At 39.9% G+C, this 21339-nt stretch overlaps 1 long non-coding RNA gene across 1 annotated transcript; it reads right to left on the bottom strand.

The window, feature by feature from the left end:
* Nucleotides 1-14525: 14525 nt before the first annotated feature.
* On the bottom strand, nucleotides 14526-19542 carry LOC145511733 (uncharacterized). Its single transcript, XR_014058115.1, has 2 exons — nucleotides 19048-19542; nucleotides 14526-17838 (listed from the first exon to the last, which is right to left on the bottom strand). It is a non-coding gene; the product is annotated as an uncharacterized LOC145511733 (long non-coding RNA).
* Between the last annotated feature and the right edge of the window lie 1797 nt (nucleotides 19543-21339).

The following is a 21339-nucleotide window of genomic DNA, read 5'->3' as shown; positions in this document are numbered from 1 at the left end:
TCATTGTCTTGCATGGACTCTGTCTACTTTTGCAATCATCAGCTTGTTCCAAAGTTTTGATTGGAGATATCTACTTATGTAGTTGTCACTTATACAGAGTTCCTGAAAATCCTCTGTTTAAGATCCCTTTATGGAATGAATATCCAATAGTAAGGAAGAAGCAATGTATGCCTTTGGGCTGGCAAACATTTTCCGAATGGTTAACAACTTGGGGTTTTACTACTATGTGAGTTGTTAATAGTACCTGCTAGCTTCTTTTCATCAAGGCTCAAGGGCAATTTTTCTCTGGTGCCTTTTTCAAAAGATCAAATCTGTACATTGTGCAGAGACAACTTAGGTGGGTGTTTTAGAAAGGCAATTTCTACTTACTGGACAAACCTTAGGTATCATTCAAGTCTATTGCATTAATTAGTCATATCAGCTTGAAAAGGGGCAGAATCTACAATTGAAAGTAATTTCCAGAAGCCTGAGTAATTCTCTTATTGTAGGAGATAACTTGTGCATCCTAGAAAGGATTGGTCTTAATATCATGAAAGTTAATGATGGAATTTTGGGGCCTTGTAAGCTTAGTATATTATTTAGTATTATGTGAAGTATAATATGGGCCTTCCAGATAGTGCAGTGGTAAAGAATCCAACTGCCAATGCACGAGACACAGGAGACATGGGTTTGATTCCTGGGTTGAGAAAATCCCCTGGAGGAGGAAATGGCAACCCACTCCTGTTTTCTTGCCTGGGAAATCCCATGGACAGAGGCCTACTGGGCTGCAGTCCATGGGGTTGAAAAAGTCAGACACAACTGAACACACACACACCCACACACAGTATAATAGAACACAACAAAACACAAGTACATCATATAATGTTTTAAAATTAAAAAAAATCCATTGACTTGTACACACATACGCCTTTTTCTACAGCTATTGTACCTACTTTAAATAATCATTTATAGAGATTATCTTTAATCAAAATAATTATTTAGAAAAAAAGCAATTTTTTTACTCTCCATTACAACAGAAAACCTGAGAACAAAAGATCATGAAATTGTTTAGCTATTCTATTAGAACACTTATCTAAGAAGTCAAAAATAAAATAAATATGTATAACGTCATTCAAAATTATTTACATATTTTGTTAATCAATTACCATTTTAATAAATAGAAGTAAATTAAAATTAGGCTCAACTACTCAATGCTTGCGTCTGTTGCTTGTTTAGAAATTTTATGGGCTTCCAAAGATTACTTATTAATTAACCTAATCATTTGCTTAAAATCTAAGTTTAATTAAGTATCTAGAAATTACTAATTTTAGTTAACACCTTAAATCATATGATTTGCAGGATTGTAAGAATTTCATACAATTAAATCTTAAAGAAGTTATTCATCATTATCATTCCATTTAGTTGATCATAATTTAATATATATAATTTTAAATTTTAAACAAGCTATGAAAACAGTGACACTCTACTTAATTCACCAAACTAATGTAGGATATTAAAGATGGCTAAATCTTAAGAAATTTACTGTAACATTATTCTTATACAATAAGCTAATTTTTTTAGTGTCTTTGAATCATACTAATGCACATCTTTTATCTCAGAACTAAAGCTTTTTCCTACCTTGTAACTATAGTAAAAGAAGCTACCATATAAATGTAGATAAACAGAAACACAAAACACATAAAGAGAAACACAAAACAAAGCACAAAGAGAAACACAGTTAATAACCAATTTTTACTCTCTTTGGGACATTTTAGACTATTTATCTGGACTAAATATTTGAGTGGGTACTGACTTTTTATATCAGTTAACCTTGAATGTTTCCTCAGAGAGTAGAAAAAGGAGGAAGAGGAATAGAAAGCAAACAAGAGGGATTCAGCTTCATAAAAATATGAAATTACTGCTGTAAAAAGTAATTATATGACACGATTGTCTATGTAGGAAACAACCCCAAAGAATCAACAACCACAACAACAAAGCCTGCTGGAACTACTAGGTGATTCTAGCAAGGTCGCAAGATAGGAGGTTAATATACAAAAGCAATTACGTTTCCTCTGTAAGAAAATTAAGTTTGGATATAGATAACAGTTTGACATACATGTACACAAGAGAGCGATCTACAACTGGTTTAGACAGAGCTTGACAATTTCATCACAACAATTAAAAAGCTAGCATTTGGGAACTCCCTGGCAATCCAATGATTAGGGCTTGGCCCTTTCAAGGCTGTGCCCGAGGGTTCAATCTCTGATCAGGGAACTAAGATCCCACAAACCACACGGTATGGGGGAAAAAAGCCAGCATTTACTAATCCCTGAATATATTTCTTTTTAAAAAAGAAAAAGAAACAACAAAAATCCACAGAGAAAAGCTCGTCCCCTCTGTTCAACAAAGTCATCTTTTAGGCAAAGGAAACAACTTTCTCATAAAAGCATCTTTGCTTTTGGTTCTAAGCTAATGTCAATTAAATAATCTCTTTCCTGTTAAAAACTCCCCAACATGGCCACTGAAATTCCAAATTGTCCCTGATGCTACAGTGACCGTTAACAGAGAGAGGCATGTCAGTTAGCATCATGGTGAGAAAACAAGGAGGAAGCAGGTGTTTGACCTGAAGGAGGCAGAGCCTTAGGTTGAGAGTATCCCATCAGAACAGTACATGATGGGTGCCTCGTACAGGGTGGGTGCCTTGTACCAAGTGGGTGCTTTGTACATTGCAAGTGGTCACCAAAAAGCTGTGGGTTTGACTCGATAAGGCAGACACATACTGAACTGACAACTAAAGCTATGAAATACTGGTTGTGTTCTTTTTCTTCTTACTGTTTAAAAGTATTTGCCGGAATTATTCACATCTTATAAGAAAACTTTAGAATTTTTATTCCTATCTACCCTTGAGAAATACTAACTGAAAGTCAATTAAGTAAAAAGAATACTGCCCGTCACACAAGCTCTGTGAAGACATAGGGAAAGATTGTTTCGTTCATTGAGCTCTAGCCTAGAAGGGCAGCAACTGCCTCATACCTTCTTATCAGCAGCAGTAAATTGGCAGCCTCAACCCACTGTAAGTCTCCTGGGTGAGTGTTGTTACACATTTGTTAGTTGGATGCACGGAAGTGTATCTGAAGAACCAAGCTGCTATACCAGGCTCAAAATGGAGAGACTCTCTTCAGAGATTTTTAACTACTATATTTTCATTTTGAAAAATACGTCAGGGAAAACTGAGGCTAATAGAAAAAAGAAAAAGAACTGTATTAAAATAACTGCAATGGTAGCTACATGTATTAATATATTTTGCTGTACACCTGAAACTGACACAACATTGTTAATAAACTATATTCTAATATAAAATAAAAAAAATTGTTGAAAAAAACAAATAAAATGTCAAAGCAAAATAATGCTATGGGGAGAAAAATGACAAAAATGGGACTCGTATTGGAAGTATAGATGCTCAAGACTGGTAGAGTGAGAATGACAGAATTATTTTTCCATCTTGAGACTGAGGCACAATGGAGCATTGAGGCATCCTTGGGCAGAGTCAGTGAATGAAGCTCACAGACGGCTGTGGAGGTGCTACTAAGAGGCCAAAGAAAGTGTCCAAGTGTTAAGGCAAGCTTAACAATAATTCAGACAACAAGTAGCTTGCAGTTTGTAGAAGTGGTGGCAAGGTCACAACAAGAAATTGTGGCCCACAGAGAAGGATCAGTAGGAGGCTGCCACCATCTGGGTTCACTCATCGGAGCAGCAGACTCCAGCTACTCAAAGAGTGCTTCTGGGCAGACCTGAGTTGTTCGAACAAAAGTGAGACCAGAGCTGCAAGCCTCACTGTCGGCTGCCTGTGGGTGGGAAGACCTGGGACTAAAAAGGCAGTGAGAAGACCCCTGGGACACCTTGATGTGGTAGGTGCCCTCTAGCCTACCGCAGAGAACTGAGGTTATACGAGGATGGTTTTCAGTACATCATGGAAGTAAGTCACTTTTAAATACAACTAAGCATTAGGTGATCCAGTGAAGTGAAAGTCGCTCAGTCACGTCTGACTCTTTGCAACCGCATGGACTATACAGTCCATGGAATTCTCCAGGCCAGAATACTGGAGTGGGTAGCCTTTCCTTTCTCTAGAGGATCTTCCCAACCCAGGGATCAAACCCAGGTCTCCCGCATTGCAGGCGGATTCTTTACTAGCTGAGCCACAAAGGAAGCCCAAACCTAAGTGTGCTTATCTTAAAAATGGAGATAAAAACAGCTACCTTACAGGCTTTAACAAAAAAATGTAAATAACAACCCTGGCACAGTGTATATTATGTAGTAGTCATTAAATAAATGATCATCAGTGTTAGCCTTTTTAATATTATATTAAGCTTCCCAGTGCGAGCCCAGGTGGAATATACTTACAGTGACTTGCTGGTTAAAAAATGAGTGAAGTCAGAAACAGAAAAATAAATATCATATATTAATACATATATGTGGAATCTAGAAAATGGTATAGATAATATTTGTAAAACACAAGTAGAGACACAGACATAGAGAACAAACATATGTACACCAAGAGAAAAAAGAGGTGGGTGGGATGAATTGGGAGTTTGGGGTTGATATACATACACTATTGATACTATGTACTATGTATCAAAAGTCCCTCCAGTCAAAGCTATGGTTTTTCCAGTAGTCATGTATGGGTGTGAGAGTAGGACTATAAAGAAAGCTGAGCACTGAAGAACTGATGCTTTCGAACTGTGGTGTTGGACAAGACTCTTGAGAGTCCCTTGGACAGCAAGGAGATCAGTCAATCTTAAAGGAAATCAGTCCTGAATATTCATTGGAAGGACTGATGCTGAAGCTGAAACTCCAATACTTTGGCCACCTGATGCAAAGAACTGACTCAATGGCAAAGACCCTGATGCTGGGAAAGATTGAAGGCAGGAGGAGAAAGGGATGACAGAGGATGAGATAGTTGGATGGCATCACTGACTTGATGGACATGAGTTTGAGCAAGCTCCGGGAGTTGGTGATGGACAGGGAAGCCTGGCGTGCTGCAATCCAAGGGGTCTCGAAGAGTCCAACACAAATGAGTGACTGAATTGAATCGAACTGATACTATGTATAAAATAGATAACCAGTGAGAACATACTCTATAGCTGAGGGAACTCTACTAAATGCTCTGTGGTGACCTAAATGGGAAGGAAACCCCCAAAAGAAATAGCTGATTCACTCTGCCATGCAGTAGAAGCTGACACAACATTGTAAAGCAACTATATTCCAATAAAAATTTAAGAATGAGTTTACCCTATTTTCCTGGCCTCATTTGACTTTATTTCCCTATTTTGGGTTCCTTATTTTTATCCTTATTCTTATAGATCAAATTAAGAGCTAAATATTATTTAAAAAAATATTGAATCTAAATTGCAGACAGTAAATTTAATAAACTAAGTAGATAAGATTCTGATTTCTGATTTCTTATTTCCCTTAAAAAAAGAAAGAAAGAAATGTAGATTGTGTTTTGGCTTCAAAAAGTGATCCTGCAGTTGAAACATGATAGAAATAGCCTTTAAAAGCTAAATGAAATGAATAGTCTTGCAAAGGGAATAAAGACGGAATTTTTCACAAGTCCCTGGAAACCAGCAAAAAAGCATCAGAACTGTTGTTTGCAGTAATAATTGTGATTACTTGGTTAAAATACCCTGTACAAGAAGCTTTCTATGTTTTTTGCTCCTCTACAAGGAAAATTAAAACAGAACACACAGCAGTGGGGCCAGTTTGTTTCCAAAGAAGTCAATTATTAATATAGTATTTAGTATTTAATGAACTAAGCCCGTGTATGTGGAATGCTGCAAAGAGATCGCCATACCAGCAGAGAACAGGTGTTGATGTAAGCTTTCCCCGTATGTTTACCAGATGATTAGTACCCATTAAAATGATAATAATCTAATAAAAATTACTTTATATCTAGTGGAAGTGGAAAGCCCCATGTGTTGGAAAATAATTTTATTCCCATTGCCACGGCAGTGATGAAAATCCACACCCAAAGCAGCTTGAATATTCTCAATTTCTATACCTTAGACTCTTCTCTTTAAGCATCCCTTTCTCCATAAGTGTGGTCCAGGCTGTTAGGACAGTTCACTTTTTTATGGTTTCAAGGGACAGACAAACATGTATCCATTCACCAACATCCTCTCTGGTAATGGGAGAAAAGTAGGAACCTTAGTTAATGATAATGCTTTGTCTGCAATAAGACATTGGATGGAGCTATGGGGTGTCCTGAAGCACCATCCTGAGCCTTCGTTGTCCCAGAGAGCCTTGAGTGGCTGCTAAAGCAGCTCTTAGTGTCCCCTGAACTGGCAGTCCCTGGGGAAGTCCCTGATTTCAGGCTAGTCATACTCAAAACTGATGAATACCAAGTCCCATCATCCCCAGCCTCAATTCCTACCACTTCTCTTCATGACATGTCTACCTATTCTGTCTCAAGTGAGCCTGACACGCTTTACTTTCGTTCTACCAAAAGCTGAGCTCAAGAATTTTTTAGGAATTTAGCTATATACAGAGTAGAGATTGAAAACTAAGAGTTATTTGCAGTGTGACCAGAATCAAATCCTTCCAAGATAACCAAAAGGCTCACAAACTCCAAGAACAAACTTACAGTTACTAGAGGGGAAGCGTTAGTTAGGGGCCTTAGGATCGACATGCAACTCTTCTATTTCTATATTTAAAATGGATAACCAATAAGGTCCTACTGTAGATCACAGGGAACTGTGCTCAATACTATGTAACCACTTAAATGGGAAAAGAACGTGAAAAAGAATAGACACATGGATATGTATGTCCGAATTACTGTGCTGTATACCTGAAACTGGGCTTCCCAGGTAGCTCAGTGGTAAAGAATCTGCCTGCAATGCAGGTGACCTGGGTTTGATCCCTGGGTTAGGAAGATCCCCTGTAGGAGGGCACGGCAACCCACTCCAGTATTCTTGCCTGGAACGTTCCAAGGACAGAGGAGCCTGGCAGGCTACAGTCCACAGGGTTGTAAAGAATCAGACACAACTGAAGTGACTAGGCAGCATCAGCATACTTGAAACTATCACAACATAGTTAATAAACTATGTGCATGCTCATTGGCAGTCCTAAGATCTCCTTAAAGATAGAGTATGTCTCCTTTGGGAAATTTGGAGAAAGTGATAGGATTTAGTATATATAGGTTGAGTTTAGGGTAACTAATCTAGATTGGAGAACTAATTTGAACAAGTGCTTTATGGATAATATGTGGAAAGAAATAAGGAGGGGCTTTTCTTAAGTCCCCTGGGTTTACTGGAGTGATGACTTCACTGATTCATAAGAGGTTACAGGAAGAGTAAGGAACAGAGAACATCCTTCCAGACTCTAGGAGCTCTCCTTGAGCCTGGGGAGAGCCAGGAAGTCTGTGCTCCTCCTCAGTGCAAAGTAAGGACCTGGCCAGGTGGCTACAAATTAAAAAATTAGAGGGCATAGCTGACTATGTGTCGCTAGCCCTTTATTCAAGTCCAAGCCACCCATAGGCTACACCATGGTTGGTCCCTCAAGGAATATAGAGCTGTGACTCCTAGGAAGTGAACCCTTTGGGAGCCCATATTGCTAACTCAGTGACCTGACTTACTGCTGGCGGCTGGATCTCTTGGACTTCACGATGTGTGGACACAAATTCTGATTTCTCAGGCCTTAACATCTTGCCCAGCTTTTGATCTTGTCCGTTTTTTCTTGCAGCAACATCTTTGTGGTTGTAGGCAGTTTAGGTAGGCTCACTCTACTCCGGCTTCAGAACTCTTTGGAATAAGAAGCACTATACAGACACAACATAGGTTTGCCTTCCTGGCTTAACCACGAGGCTTTGGACAAGTTTTGGAGACAGGTTGAGTATCACAGTGGCTATCATTAATGCTGAGTACTGTATTTTCCCTAATTTGGCTGCTGGAGGTGGCAAAAGAGGGACCCTGGGATTTCCAGGAATCAAGAGTAACTCTAAAAGGCAAGACTGTAAGGGACAACCCCTTTTCTTTGGCCCTGGAAGCCAACAGGTGCTGGTGCTGGGATTAGAGGACAGAATATCATGACGGTGAGCACTTCCCATTAGAAGGGTCAGGCTGTTATCACAATTTTAGTGAAACCTAGAAGTCAGCTGTCCCCTCTACCAGACTTCTTGGGATAGGACTTTGTATAATAGCTCCGTGCAGTTTTCCTAAGGAATTCACCAGCCCACAGATCCACAGTGAGCAATGTGGAATTTTCTACAGGTTTAACCAGGGAAATAGAAGAGAAGACTATACAGATATCAACACTGTATTATTTAAAAATGCTCATGGAATATGTTTGTTTTCCAAACTTTTTTCCAAACTTTCATCTCCCTAACTGGGACCCAGAGTAGTTTTCTTCTCTGTTCTTTCATCACACGGTACCCAGCACCTTCTGCCGGGTTCCCCTCCTCCCTTTATTAATGATGCAGTTACTGAGACCAGTCTCTCTTAGGGGGCAATGGTGAGTTATACAAAAACAAAGCAACAAAATATTTCTATTACACCAGCGTGAAATCCTTAATGAGAGGTGACCACTGCCATGTCCATTGTACCTTGTACCCTTTTCTGCAGCCCTTGGAGGTGGGAATTAATCTCTATAGCTGGTAGGTAACTAAAGTTTAGGAAGCTTCACAGTGAATTTGCAAAAAGAGATGACTTAAAACCCAAATTATATAACTCCAAGTCAGGGTTATTTATTTTTGAACCACACAAGGAACAAGACATTCTTGAATACTTAACATCTAGGGAGAAGGAAGAGATTGTTGCCCTTTCATTATAATCCTAATCACAAAAGGATAACAAATATTGTCAAGAATGAGGTTAGAGGCCTTGATTAAATCTGGCTATCTGCTTTCTGGGAAGGGTGCATTCTAAGAGAGGAAGTGACCAAGCCAAAGGAAACCAGGGACTCTGAGTTAAGAAAGAAAAGGAGAGCCTTCACACAGCATATTTCTGTATAATTTTGTTATTTTGTTCAACTCATTTTGTCAGCAGGGGTTCTCTTTGACTATGAAAGAGAGGAAGAAAATCTTTTCTTAACAATAATATACACTTGCCATGAGAGAGATGAAGCAGAAGATTAAGCAAGAAACTCAGCTATTTTATTGCCCTAAGGCATTATTCATTTCCCTGACACATTATGTTTTTAATTAAAATTGCATGTGAGTTAATTAAAATATTCACTCAGGCACTTTCCCCCCACCTCTTGCATGGGTTCCTTGTTCCTCTTGAAGCTTTTTGGTAAAACTCAGTTTCATTTTAACTTCGCTGCCTTTATCGGCTACAGCTTTAGCAGAGAGTCTATATACAAAGTTAACTGAAAAAAAAAATCTAATTTACAAAATTCATTCTGAAGTGGCCAGGGGAAAGGGAAGTGGCCAGAGGTGGAATTGTTATGGCTTAGACATTTCTTCCTGCTTACTTAAACAAAAACATGAAATTGGCATTGATAGAAAGCATGTTAAAAAGGGATCCTTTGATTTTTCTTGTGATAGACATGTTTATCCATCTGTAGTCCTTTGTTCTGGAAATAATCATCATTGATGGCCCCTATGGTTATGTAACCAGAGCTTTCTCTGTTTACAGCGGATAGATTCGCCTTTGGTAGATATTTATCTACTGCAACCTATCAATTGACAAGCCAGTTACTCTGAGTAACTCTGAGAGACAGAATCCCTCTTGAAAAGGTTGATACAGAGACACAAGACCTTGGTCACTGGTGGCATCTCTGTGGGACCTCTGAGGACAAACAGGCCAGGGCTGGAGGCCAGGTTGGTTCATTTGCAAACATGAAATTGACTGAAAGGAAGAGTAGAAAGAATCAGAGAGAGTTGTAGCCACATGGCTTCTGAGCCAGACGAGACAGAAACTAGAGTTTTTTTCCCACGCCCCTAACCATGGAGTGTCAGTGTTCTCGAGATTTTCTTTTATCTGTGGGGGAAGGATGTTCTTTTGCTTGTTTGTTTTATAATAAATCCCTCATTTTTAGAGTCAGCTAAAATGAATTTTAGATCCTTGTAAACAATGAGCTTTGCCTAAAATATCCATGCTTCACAACTCCATAGATCCCTAAGTAGCCCTGATAGAGATAATATTAAGAAGCAAAATCAAAATGAGTAGAAAGAAGCCATTGTGAAGATCCACTGACAAAAAAAAGTTCAGATCTGAGAATATTTTTTAACAACCACAGAATGCCTTGTGAAGAGTTTGGGGAAATTTTATTTTTCTGTGTTTTTTTCCATCTCCAGTGATGTTTCATCACCTCAACAACCTGCTAATGTCCCTGAGATCCTGGTGCCCTGGGGCAGCTGCCTGGCTGACAAATGTACTCATTTTCCCTGCTACCTAGATAAAGGCGCCGTATCTTTCTCCCTGATCAGATTTCTAATACCAGCATTAACCCAGTTGGATGTGGTTGTTGTTCAGCTCCTAAGTCACGTCTGACTCTCTGCGACCCCATGGACTGCAACACTCCGGGCTCCCCTGTCCCACACTATCTCCAGGAGTTTGCTCAGATTCATGTCCCTTGAGTCAGTGATGCTATCTAACCATCTCATCCTCTGCCACCCTCTTCTCCTTTTGATTTCCATCTTTCCCAGCATCAGGGTCTTTTCCAATACATATATCCCCCACCTCTTGGACCCCCCTCCTACCCCACCCCCCAACTCATTGCTCTGGGTCAGACCACTGAGCTGAGCTCCCTGTGCTATACCTCACGTTCCTGCTAGCTACCTACTTTACACATGGTAACATATATATGTCAATCCTAATCTCCCAATTTGTCCCACCCTCTTCTTCCCCTTCCCCGCTGCTCATGTCCATATGTCCATTCTCTACATCTATGTCTCTATTCCTGCTCTGCAAATAGGGAACCTCCTCATCAGCAAAGCATGTACTGTTATTTCTTTTATCTTAAAATCTTTTCTTGATTCTTCTTTCCTCTTGAGCTATCATTCCTTCATTCTTCTTCCCTAACTGATGAACTTCTTGATGAAATTTACTGAATTAGTGCTTCTTGTTCTTACCAAACTAGTGTATCCTGTTCCTCTTCTCTCATTCCCTCTTGAATCAACTCTGATTAGGCTTTGGTCCCCACTCACTCCATCAAAACTCTTCTTATCAAGACTCCAATAACCTTTATGGGCCTCCCAGGTTGTGCTAGTAGTAAAGAATCTGCATGACAATGCAGAAGACTTAAGAGATGTGGGTTCAATCCCTGGGTCAGGAAGACCCCTTGGAGGAGGAAATGGCACCCCACTCCAGTATTCTTGTGGGGAGAATCTCAAGGACAGAGGAGCCTGGTGGGCTACAGTCCATGGGGTCACAAACAGTCAGATACTACTGAGCGTCTGAGCACACAATAACCTTTACATTTCTAAACCCAATAACCGGTTCTCAGTCCTTATATACTTGACTAATCAGCAGCGGTTACCAGAGTTGAGCACTTCTTTCTCTGTGATACACTTTCAGCATTTCGCTTCTAGGACATCATACTCTCTTGGTTTTACCATCCTACTAGATCCTTCTCAATCTTCTTTGCTGCTGCTGCTTCTTTTCCATGACCTCTTAATGTTGCGGTTCCCCATATTTCTATCTTTTCTTATTACTCTATAGTCTCACCCAGGTGATGGCACTGAATCTCATGCTTTAAAATGTAACTTCTATGCAAATAGCTCCAAAATTCTTATTTCTAAGTCGGATATTTCTTCTGAGGTTCCTATGTTCCCCTGCCCACTTGGCATCTCCATTTGAATATCTATTGGAATTCTCATATTTCAAACTAAAACTCAGCTCGTGATATTCTTCCCACTAATCTGCCTTGTCCATAGCCTTCTCTGTCTCGCTGAACAGCAGCTCTACTCTTCCTGTGTCTCAGTCCCAAACTTTCTAGTTAATTCAGATTCCTCTTTATCTCTCTTTCATGCTCATAATCATTATTTTATATGATGCTGTGTCCTTTACCTTGAAAATATTTACCTGAATCTAATCACTTTTTGTTGTCTCCGTTGCACCACACTTGCCCATTGATCATGATCACTGCAAGGACCTTTTAACTAGGCTTCTCTGTTTCCCAGTTTGTGTCTCGACTGTCCATTCACAACACAGCAGCAAGAGTATTCCTTTTAAAATGTAAGTCATATTGTATCATTCTTTTACAAATCCTGCAATGGCTCTTTCTTTGCTCAGAGTAGAAGCCAAAGTCCTGGTGATTTGGCTAACAAGGGCCTCACAGAGCTCACCTAGACCTACACACGGTGACTCTGCTGATCCTTAAGAATGCCAAGAACACTCCTCTGTTCCCTCAGCTTTCCTCTTAGATATCCACATGCTATATCCTTTACCTCATTTTGAATAAGGTCCTACCCTTACCACCTAGGGCTTCGTAGGTGGCACCAGTAAAGAACCTGCCTAACAATGCAACAGATGTAAGAGATGAGGGTTCGATCCCTAGGTTGGGAAGATCCCCTGGAGGAGGGCATGGCAACCCACTCCAGTATTCTTAACTGAAAACTGGACAGAATAACCTATCGGGCCCCTGTCCCTAGGGTGGCAAAGAGTTGGATATAACTGAATCAACATAGCATGCACGCATGCTTCTATTTAAACAAAATGTAACCTCTATCCTGATGTCTTACAACCTGCTCAATTTTGTTTTCTACAGAGCTGCTTATCATCTTCTAACATATGATTGATGTTTTTATTATTTGTTTATTCTCTTTTATTCTATTGGCTTGTCTCCCACATATGCAAATGTAATCTCCCTCTAAAATTAGGGGGTTTGCATGGTTTTTGCACTAATATTTCCATGCATCCTGAACAGTATACCTGGCATATAGTAGGTACACAATCAATATTTGTTGAATGGATGAATGAAGGCTTCTAAGCTAAGGAGGCAGATCAAAGACTGGGGAGGCAAAGATGAGCATAATTTACATGGAAGAGTATAAGATGAAGAGTTTCAAAAACCTAAATATGGACACTCTTAAATCTTCCGTCTAATACTAAATGTGACATGTATAGGGGTGAGACTCCATGAAGCTGGGGAAACAGCAAATACCAGGAAAAGAATAATTACTTGAGCGCTGCAAGCTAGAAAGCTACTCAAGCTTGAACATGAAAGTCCTGATGGCCAGAGTGCAGAGACTTCCTTGTACACCAAATGCATTCAGTAAAGCCTCCATCAAGGTCATGACCTAGGAGTTTAGTACCAAACTTGACCATGAGGAAAGGCTATTCAAGACCTACCTAAAACAACAACAACAACAAAAAAACACCTTAAAACTCTCAAGCTAATCTATAACTAAATCCACACTCTGTAAGAAAAATCAACACTCTAAAGAAAGACAACAGAATCCAGACACAAAATCCAAACAACGAAAACAAGAAAACCCAAACACAGGCTATTGTAACATTTAGAATATTTATCATCTAATTTTTAATAGGTACCACACTTGAAAAGAAGTAGGAACCATAACCATGAGCAAAATCAACTAGTTGAAGGCAAAATGTGTAAAAGAGAAAAACTGTCTTTGGTGTTTTCTTCCTGCACATTCAGTGGAATCCCAAGATCTCAAGCCTTTCCAAGCTTGTAACATGCATCCCAACTTTAAGGTGCTCAGAGCTCCACACCATCATGTCCTTTCTTCTTTCTCTATATCCAACTGTACTCACTTGATTGATCTTATATTATTCTTTTCAGCTGATGTTCTCTCTCCTTTATGTATCAAGATGGCAACTAGCTAAAACATGAGTATTGTAATGAGGAAAGGCTAGAGCTGTAAAATCTCCCCTCCCTATTACTATGTGGGGCTTCTCCTCACCACCTTATGGTATTATTGTCTTACTCTAAATTGTAAGAACTTTATTTGAATAAGGGAAGAGGTAATTGGGTAGAAAAGATGACTTTGGATGTTGGAAACTCATGGAACCACCTATTGATGAGGCATAAGTGTATAATATACTTTGAGTTTCTTATCTGGGAGCCAAACCAGTCATGATTACTTTTATTGAGACACAAGACCAGGAACAGACAGGCTATGATGGTGATGAGATGCAGAATCACCAAATATTGGCCAGATTTCCTTAATTTTCTCCTGCCTTTGGTTGAGATGATGGTGACAGATGAGACTGGCATAGCGTGAACCTAACAAAAAGATATCAAATGGCCCCAGTGAGGAATGAAGTGGGTGAGAGATTCAAGGAGTTAAAACCTGACAGGAAAACATCATTATTGCCAAATGAAAGAAAAAAAGTAGTAGAAAACTCTTCAGTGAGCACTGGTAACTCTCAGTTTATTTTAAGACCCTTCTGGATATTGATACAGAGAAACTCAACCTCTGCACCTCAACCTTTTGACTTACCCTTGGAATGATCAGTTTATTTGGAAATATTGATTGTTGTTGCTAAACATTTACCAAAATATTTAGCTTAACCTAAAATATGTTAATATATTTCTCTCACAGAATAACATAACTACCTAATTTTGTAGAAAAATTACCAGCATTTCTTTCTTTTTTTTTTATGATTTAAACTCAGCAGGCATCTCACCTCAGAAATAGCAAGGCATTATTTAATTCCAGAAGTTCTTTAGTGTGACATTTTAGGCGTTTTGAAAAGTGCATAAAAGATAAGGTTACCTGACAGTAGGGCTGTTTCACAGCATCATTGCACTGATAACAACGAGAGTTATTTCATTCGCATGAAACCATTTGATTACGGCATTAGGAATCAAATGATATTGTATTTGGAGCCATTTGTGTATCCTACTTATTTCTGCATAATGCATATTTATTGGTGTTTTATTCACAATGTAAGTCACATGTTAATAACAGTATAAGAGACTTTAGAGTGTTACCTTTCAACAAGTTCATGAGTAATTCCACAAGGTACACATATTCATGAAGAACTCCTAATCACACATAAAAAGCAGCATTTCTTCCACCACTGAACAAACACTTGTATGATATAATTCCCTTTCTAGGGTTTCTAGGTTTAGCAAATTAAAATATAGGACACTAAGTTAAATTTGAATTTCAGATAGACAATGAATAAATTTTTATTTTAAGCAGGTCTTGTGCAATATTGGGGACACACTTATACTATCAGTTATTTATTGTTTTTCTAAATTTTAAATTTAACTGGGCATTCTGTATTTTATCTGAGAATCCTGCCCCTTTGTGAAAGATGGACTTGTTAACTACTTTTTAAAATATTCAACCACGGATATTTCAAGATAGTACAGGCCATATAGAAATTTCACTTCAGTGATGAGACATTTGGTGGTGGTTTAGTTGCTCAGTCATATCTCACTCTTGCACTCCATGGACTGTAGCCCGCCAGGCTCCTCAGTCCATGAAATTCTCCAGGCAAGATTATTGGTGTGGGTTGTCATTTCCTCCTTCAGGGGATTTTCCTGACCCAGAGATCAAACCTGGGTCTCTTTCATTACAGGCCGATTCTTTACCAATGGAGCCATGAGGAAAGCTTTTTAGAGATGGCTTAAGCTATTAACTCTCCACTCCCAACAAATCCCCTGCCCTCTGGGTCTTAGATGTTGCCCAAGAAAGCTGGGTGATAGCCCTTTCCTATAAATTAGATCTAGTGAATTACATTGTGTGGAGGAGACTATGGGTGTAAAAATTTTTTTGTAGATCTTGATTTAGAACTACATTAGCCCTCTGGGAAGTTTAATTATTTAAAAAGACCATTGGCTGGTGTGGCCCAGCCCATGAGATCGGGTTGTAGAAAGCCACAACTGAGCCCCTGATAGGAAACCCGCCATCAATATTGATGGAAGCTGGCCTGAAGTTTTAACTCCACTGACAGAGCCAAGGTACAAAAGGGGGTTGGATGCAGGTTCTGGTTTATCTTGACACAACCTCCTCTGGACTGTGTGAATTCTCAGGATCTTCACTAATAAGAGCAAGGGATGAATTGAGAATAACTCCCTACTAGGGCTTTATCTTGGTGCTCAGCAACACAGGCAGGCTGCCACTAACAGCCAACGGATGGTGCTAATGGCAGTTCAAGACCTGAAGGTTGAACCGACGGGAGGCTGGACTAGAATTCTTGCCCTTTCTTCCCATGCCTAACTTTGTCCCCAGGGCTCATCCACACTTCATATTTTCACTGACAGGGTTTGGCTAGGACTTACAGGTGAAGAAGACACAGACCACATCTGCATCACGTCGGCTTCATGTGGCTAAACCAGAGATGCCAGAGGCGGATGCTGACTCAGAGCTACTGCCAGTGAGTGAACTGCCCTCTCTGTCCAGGAGCTGTCATCGCCATCTACCTCTGTGTGTGCTTTGTTCATGATTTGTGTGCCTCTTGCCAACGGAGTTCATAAACTAAAGATAAATGAGAGGAAGAGGCAACCCACGGGGGGCAAAACATTAGTAAAAGCAGGAAGGTCTTTTGCTTTTTTGGAGCTGGAATAACCAAGAGGATTCATCATTGTTGCAGCTGACTTTGGGGTCCAGCCAAGCCAGAGGCACTGGCTGCAAACACGTTTGGCTCCATCTCCCCCTCTGCCAACCCCAGTGTCCCAGAAATCCTACCTCCACTGCACAAGTCATTGCCAGACAGAAAGACAATAGTAGTTCTCCTTTTTCCTCCCTCTTTTCTATTTTTAGAGAAATCTGAATAACAACCTCTTCCCCTCATTTATTATTCTTGATGAATAGTAAATTATTCTAATAGCATTGACTGTTCTATTCATTTATTATTTGAGGATGATTAGAAGTGAATAGCTATTATAAAGCCTCACCAGTTCCAAAAATTAGGCTGTAGAATTTTGTGTTTCCTTTTGGCTCTGAGTAATTATCTCTTATTGCTTCCACTAATTCTGTCTCACACACACACACCTCTTCTTTCCCAGTCATGGTCTCTTTTGACTCCAGAATCAAGATGCCCAGTACTTAAAAGTTTATCCGGAGAGGTGATAAATGAGCCTCTGAAATGTGATCTCACACTGTGATCTCATGTATCTCAGACATTCATGGTGCAGGGGTAAAGAATATGCCTGCCAACGCAGGAGACACAAGAGAATTGGGTTTGATTCCTGGAGGAGGAAATGGCAACCCACTCCAGTATTCTTGCCTGGGAAATCCCAAACTTCGATATAACCTGGCTCCTCCGCTCATTTCTTCAGAGCAGTTCTCTCAGGGTTACTTGAGATGCTGCCTTCTAGGATTAGCTTCTAAAAATTTCCACCGAATAATCATAACTCTCAACTTTTAGGTCGTGGGTATTTTTTAAGTTGACAGCTCCATTCACAATCAGTCACTGTCATGAATAAGAATAGATTCAGGTTTTTATAGGGCTTCATGTTACATAATTTGGGGGATCTCCAGAAAAAAAGAATAAAAAATTGCAAATACTAATATACTTACAAAAGAGAACGTTTTGGGGTGATGGTATAAATGGTGAAATAAGGAACTCTCAAAGTCCACCCCTTCACAAGAGCAACAACAATGACAAAACTGAAAAATTGGCAGAAACAAAATCTTTGAACCTCAGAAACTAACTGAAAGCTTGAAGCAATGTGAGGAGTGCCTATTCAAGCAAATGGCTGATTTTTGGAAAGAACAATGAGCTTTGTGGCATTTTAATTTACTCTAGTGTCACCACAGGTCCCTTAGTGGTAGACTTGAAAATAATAGCCCACCTGTGCTGGAGGGAGAAGAATGGACCTTATTTGCAAAGAATTGCTACTTTTTGTTTTGAATAGTCTTGCTCAAAAGATTTGTCTTTATCTCCGGGAGCTCAAATGGTAAAGAATCTGCCTGCAATGCAGGAAACCCAGGTTCAATCCCTGGGTTGGGAAGATCTCCTGGAGAAGGGAATGGCAACCCGCTCCAGTATTCTTGCCTGGAAAATCCTGTGGACAGAGGAGCCTGAAGGGCTATAGTCCATGGGGTCACAAAGAGTCAAATATGACTTAGCAACTAACACACACATATCTAAGGACATGTCCAGTGCTAAAGCTGCAACAGATAGTGGGTAGGAATAGGAGGCTGAGGTTGGTACATTCATTAAAACATTTACAGGGAAATCTTTTAGTTGCTATTGTGAAAAGCAATGCATAACTGTTGGAGAAAACAACAGACTAATCAAAAAGCTTGGAAGGAAAGGCTAAGGAGTGAGATGCTTTCAGAAATGACAACTTTGAAAGGCTCTGACATTTGAAAATATCTGAAATATTTCAGGTATTTCTGAGAATTGAGACGACCACACCCATGCCCAGGGTTGTGTACATGCTCAAAGAAGACTCAAAAGGATCCTAAGCACTCACCTCTGGCTGACTTCGAGGCTATGTGCAAGGAAAAAAATGAAGGCTAAGTCTGCTATAAACTACCTGAAGAAGTTTCAGATGTATAACCCAACACACAGTGACCTTCTGCAAAAACTGGGACATTTATGTTGTTGTTCAAAACATTTAAAGAAATTTTTGTCCAATCATTAGCTGACCACTAAGCAAATAGAATAGAGATACCAGTGAATCTGCTTCTGGTATGTTTCATTCTCCATGGTAGACTGTCAGCGTATACAAGTAACAAATCTGCCATGCTCATTACTTAGCTGATATGATGTCTAAGCAGATGTCCCCTTCCTTCCAATAATGTTATGTGCTTTCTTCTGAGAGTTACGCACTCCATTCAAAGAGTACAGGATTCCCAGACAAAGAAGGACCGTTTGGTCATGGGTAAAAGAGATACTTCACTCACCTGCTACAACTGCCACACAAGCTCTCAAGATCCATTTGTAGTCTCTGTGGTGCTCAAATCCTGGTTCAGTCATTTACTACCTGAATGAGGTTGGCTATGTCCTTTTAGCCTGTGTATGTGTGTGCTGGCTCACTTTAGTTGAGTCCAACTCTTTGCAGCCCTATGGACTGTAGCCTGTCAGGCTCCCCTATCCATGGGATTCTCCAGGCAAGAACACTGGAGTGGGTTGCCATGCCCTCCTCCAGGGGATCTTCCCAACCCAGGGATCGAAACTGTGTCTCTTATATCTCCTGTACTGGCAGGTTCTTTACCACTAGCGTCACCTTGGAAGCCCTCCTTACCTGAGCTTATTTCCTTATCTGCAAAGTAAGCACAGTTTTATCTATGTCATAGTATTGCCATGAAGAGTACATGAAGTAAGTTTCTAACATAATGCCTTTTTCAGAATGGGGGCTCAGTAAGAGGCAGTTATTGTTCTTATCCTTCTGTTTACTTTTTATTTACTCTACCCTCCCAAATAATTTACTCAAAAACTTAGCTTGTGAGCTCCAAAAGTAGAATCCATCCAGTGATTAATCCATCCATGGATTCATCCAACTCATCCAATGATTCATTCATGTCCTCTATAATTTGCACAGTAGGTGCACTTACTTACAGTAGGTGCACAGTAAACATTATGTGATTGAATTGGCAGAATTTGGACAAAGCTCTCACATCCCCAGCCTCAGATTTCAGAAAAGAGTGTTGCCTTGCTTGTCCAGCACCAACAACTGCACAGAAAACCTTCCCTCTCAGTGGATCACTCCATGGTGAGAATTCATGTGTAGTGGATATCACCTATTATTGCTTATTAATCCCAACTCTGCCATTTATCCGTTGTGTTGCCTTGGGCAAATGCCTTTGCACCCTTTGCCTCAATCTTGATATCTGTGAAGTGATAGCTGCTCAGTCATGTCCGACTCTTTGCAACTCCATGGACTATACAGTCTGTGGAACTCTCCAGGCCAGAATACTGGAGTGGGTAGCTGTTTCCTTCTCCAGGGGAACTTTCCAATCCAGGGATCGAACCCAGGTCTCCCACATTGCAAGCAGGTTCTTTACCAGCTGAGCCACCAGGGAAGCCCCTTTATATCTGTAAAGTGGGGATAATAAAAGTATCTACCTAATAAGACTGTAGTAAAGATAAAATGAGTCTGCGGACTTCCCTGGCAGTCCAGTGGTTAAGAGTTCACCTTCCAAAAACACAAAGACTTCACCTTCCAGTGCAGTGGGTGAGGATTTGATCCCTGGTTGGGGAGCTAAGAGCCTGCATGCCTCAGAGCCACAAAAACAAAACAAAAACCAAGTAATATTGTAACAAATTCAATAAAGCCTTTAAAAATGGTCCACACCAAAAAAAAAATCTTAAAAACTAGATAAAACAAGACAATATACACAAAGCTCTTAGAAAAGTACATAACTGAGAAAATGTTTTATAAATGTAATTACTACTAGTTTAGTTTTTTTGGTGATTTAGGTCATCAGAATAGTCCAGCCTCTGCTAGAATCTGAGTTTTCAGAGCTCAGTAAAATGCTACCAAGCACCAGTGTCTGGTGGGCCTTTTTGCCATAGTCTCTCTTATTTTTTCACTTCTGTTGTTCATTTGAGGTTTCTGGCTGGTTCTTACGACAGAACCAGTGACAGCTCATGAGGCTGTTTACTTGCTTTTGAAATTTTTCACTCTCAACACCTGAGCAAACTTTAGATTTGGAATGCTGAATAGAAATCCATTCAAGGAATTTAATGAGAGGACTTAACAAAAGCTAAAAGACCACTTCAGACTAATGCTCACCATATGGAAACGTGTGTCTTTCCTCTAGTGACTGCAAACAGAAACACGATGAAGAGAAAAACTCCAGTCCTGGGCAGAAGATATCTGTAATGTGGGCTTGATTTAATGAGCATTTTGACATTTCCCATTTTACTGAACTGATAGTTCTTAAAGAAAGAATAGAGCCTCACATTAGTTAACAAAGGGAATATTTTCGTATTCAACAGCACTCGGTTTGCATTTCCAAGCAGAGAAGATCATTCTTGTTCCTTGGATATTTTTACCATTCACTTGAACTGGTCATTGATCTATATAATTATCTGAAGCTCATTCTAAGCTCAGTCGCTTCAGTCTTTTGCTACTCTTTGCAACCCTGTGGACTGCAGCCTGCCAGGTTCCCCTGTCCATGGAATTTCCCAGGCAAGACTACTGGAGTAGGTTGCCATTTCCTCCTCCAGGGGATCTTCCTGACCCAGAGATCAAACCTGCATCTCCTGTGTCTCCTGCATTGCAGGCGGATGCTTTACCCACTGAACCACCTAGGAAGTCCAAAGTTCTACTTAATCCATTTCTGATTTTAGGATCTCTATTACCTGCCAGTTCTTTTCCATTTTTGCATTTGTTTCTATTACATTCTGGTAGAAACAGCTGAAATCAAACCTGCCCCCACCTCTAATTCTTGGAATTATTTCATTGATTCATTTTATTCATCTCTGTATATATTTATTTAAGGACTGAAATTTCACTATGGCAAAGGGTCTCAGCCAGTGCTGTTGA

This window comes from Giraffa tippelskirchi, chromosome 6 (genome assembly GCF_054371585.1).
Source record: "Giraffa tippelskirchi isolate mGirTip1 chromosome 6, T2T-mGirTip1v1.2.pri, whole genome shotgun sequence".
Lineage (NCBI taxonomy): Eukaryota > Metazoa > Chordata > Mammalia > Artiodactyla > Giraffidae > Giraffa > Giraffa tippelskirchi.
Note: the sequence above shows the minus strand (reverse complement) of the source record. Positions and strands in the feature narration are given on the sequence as shown.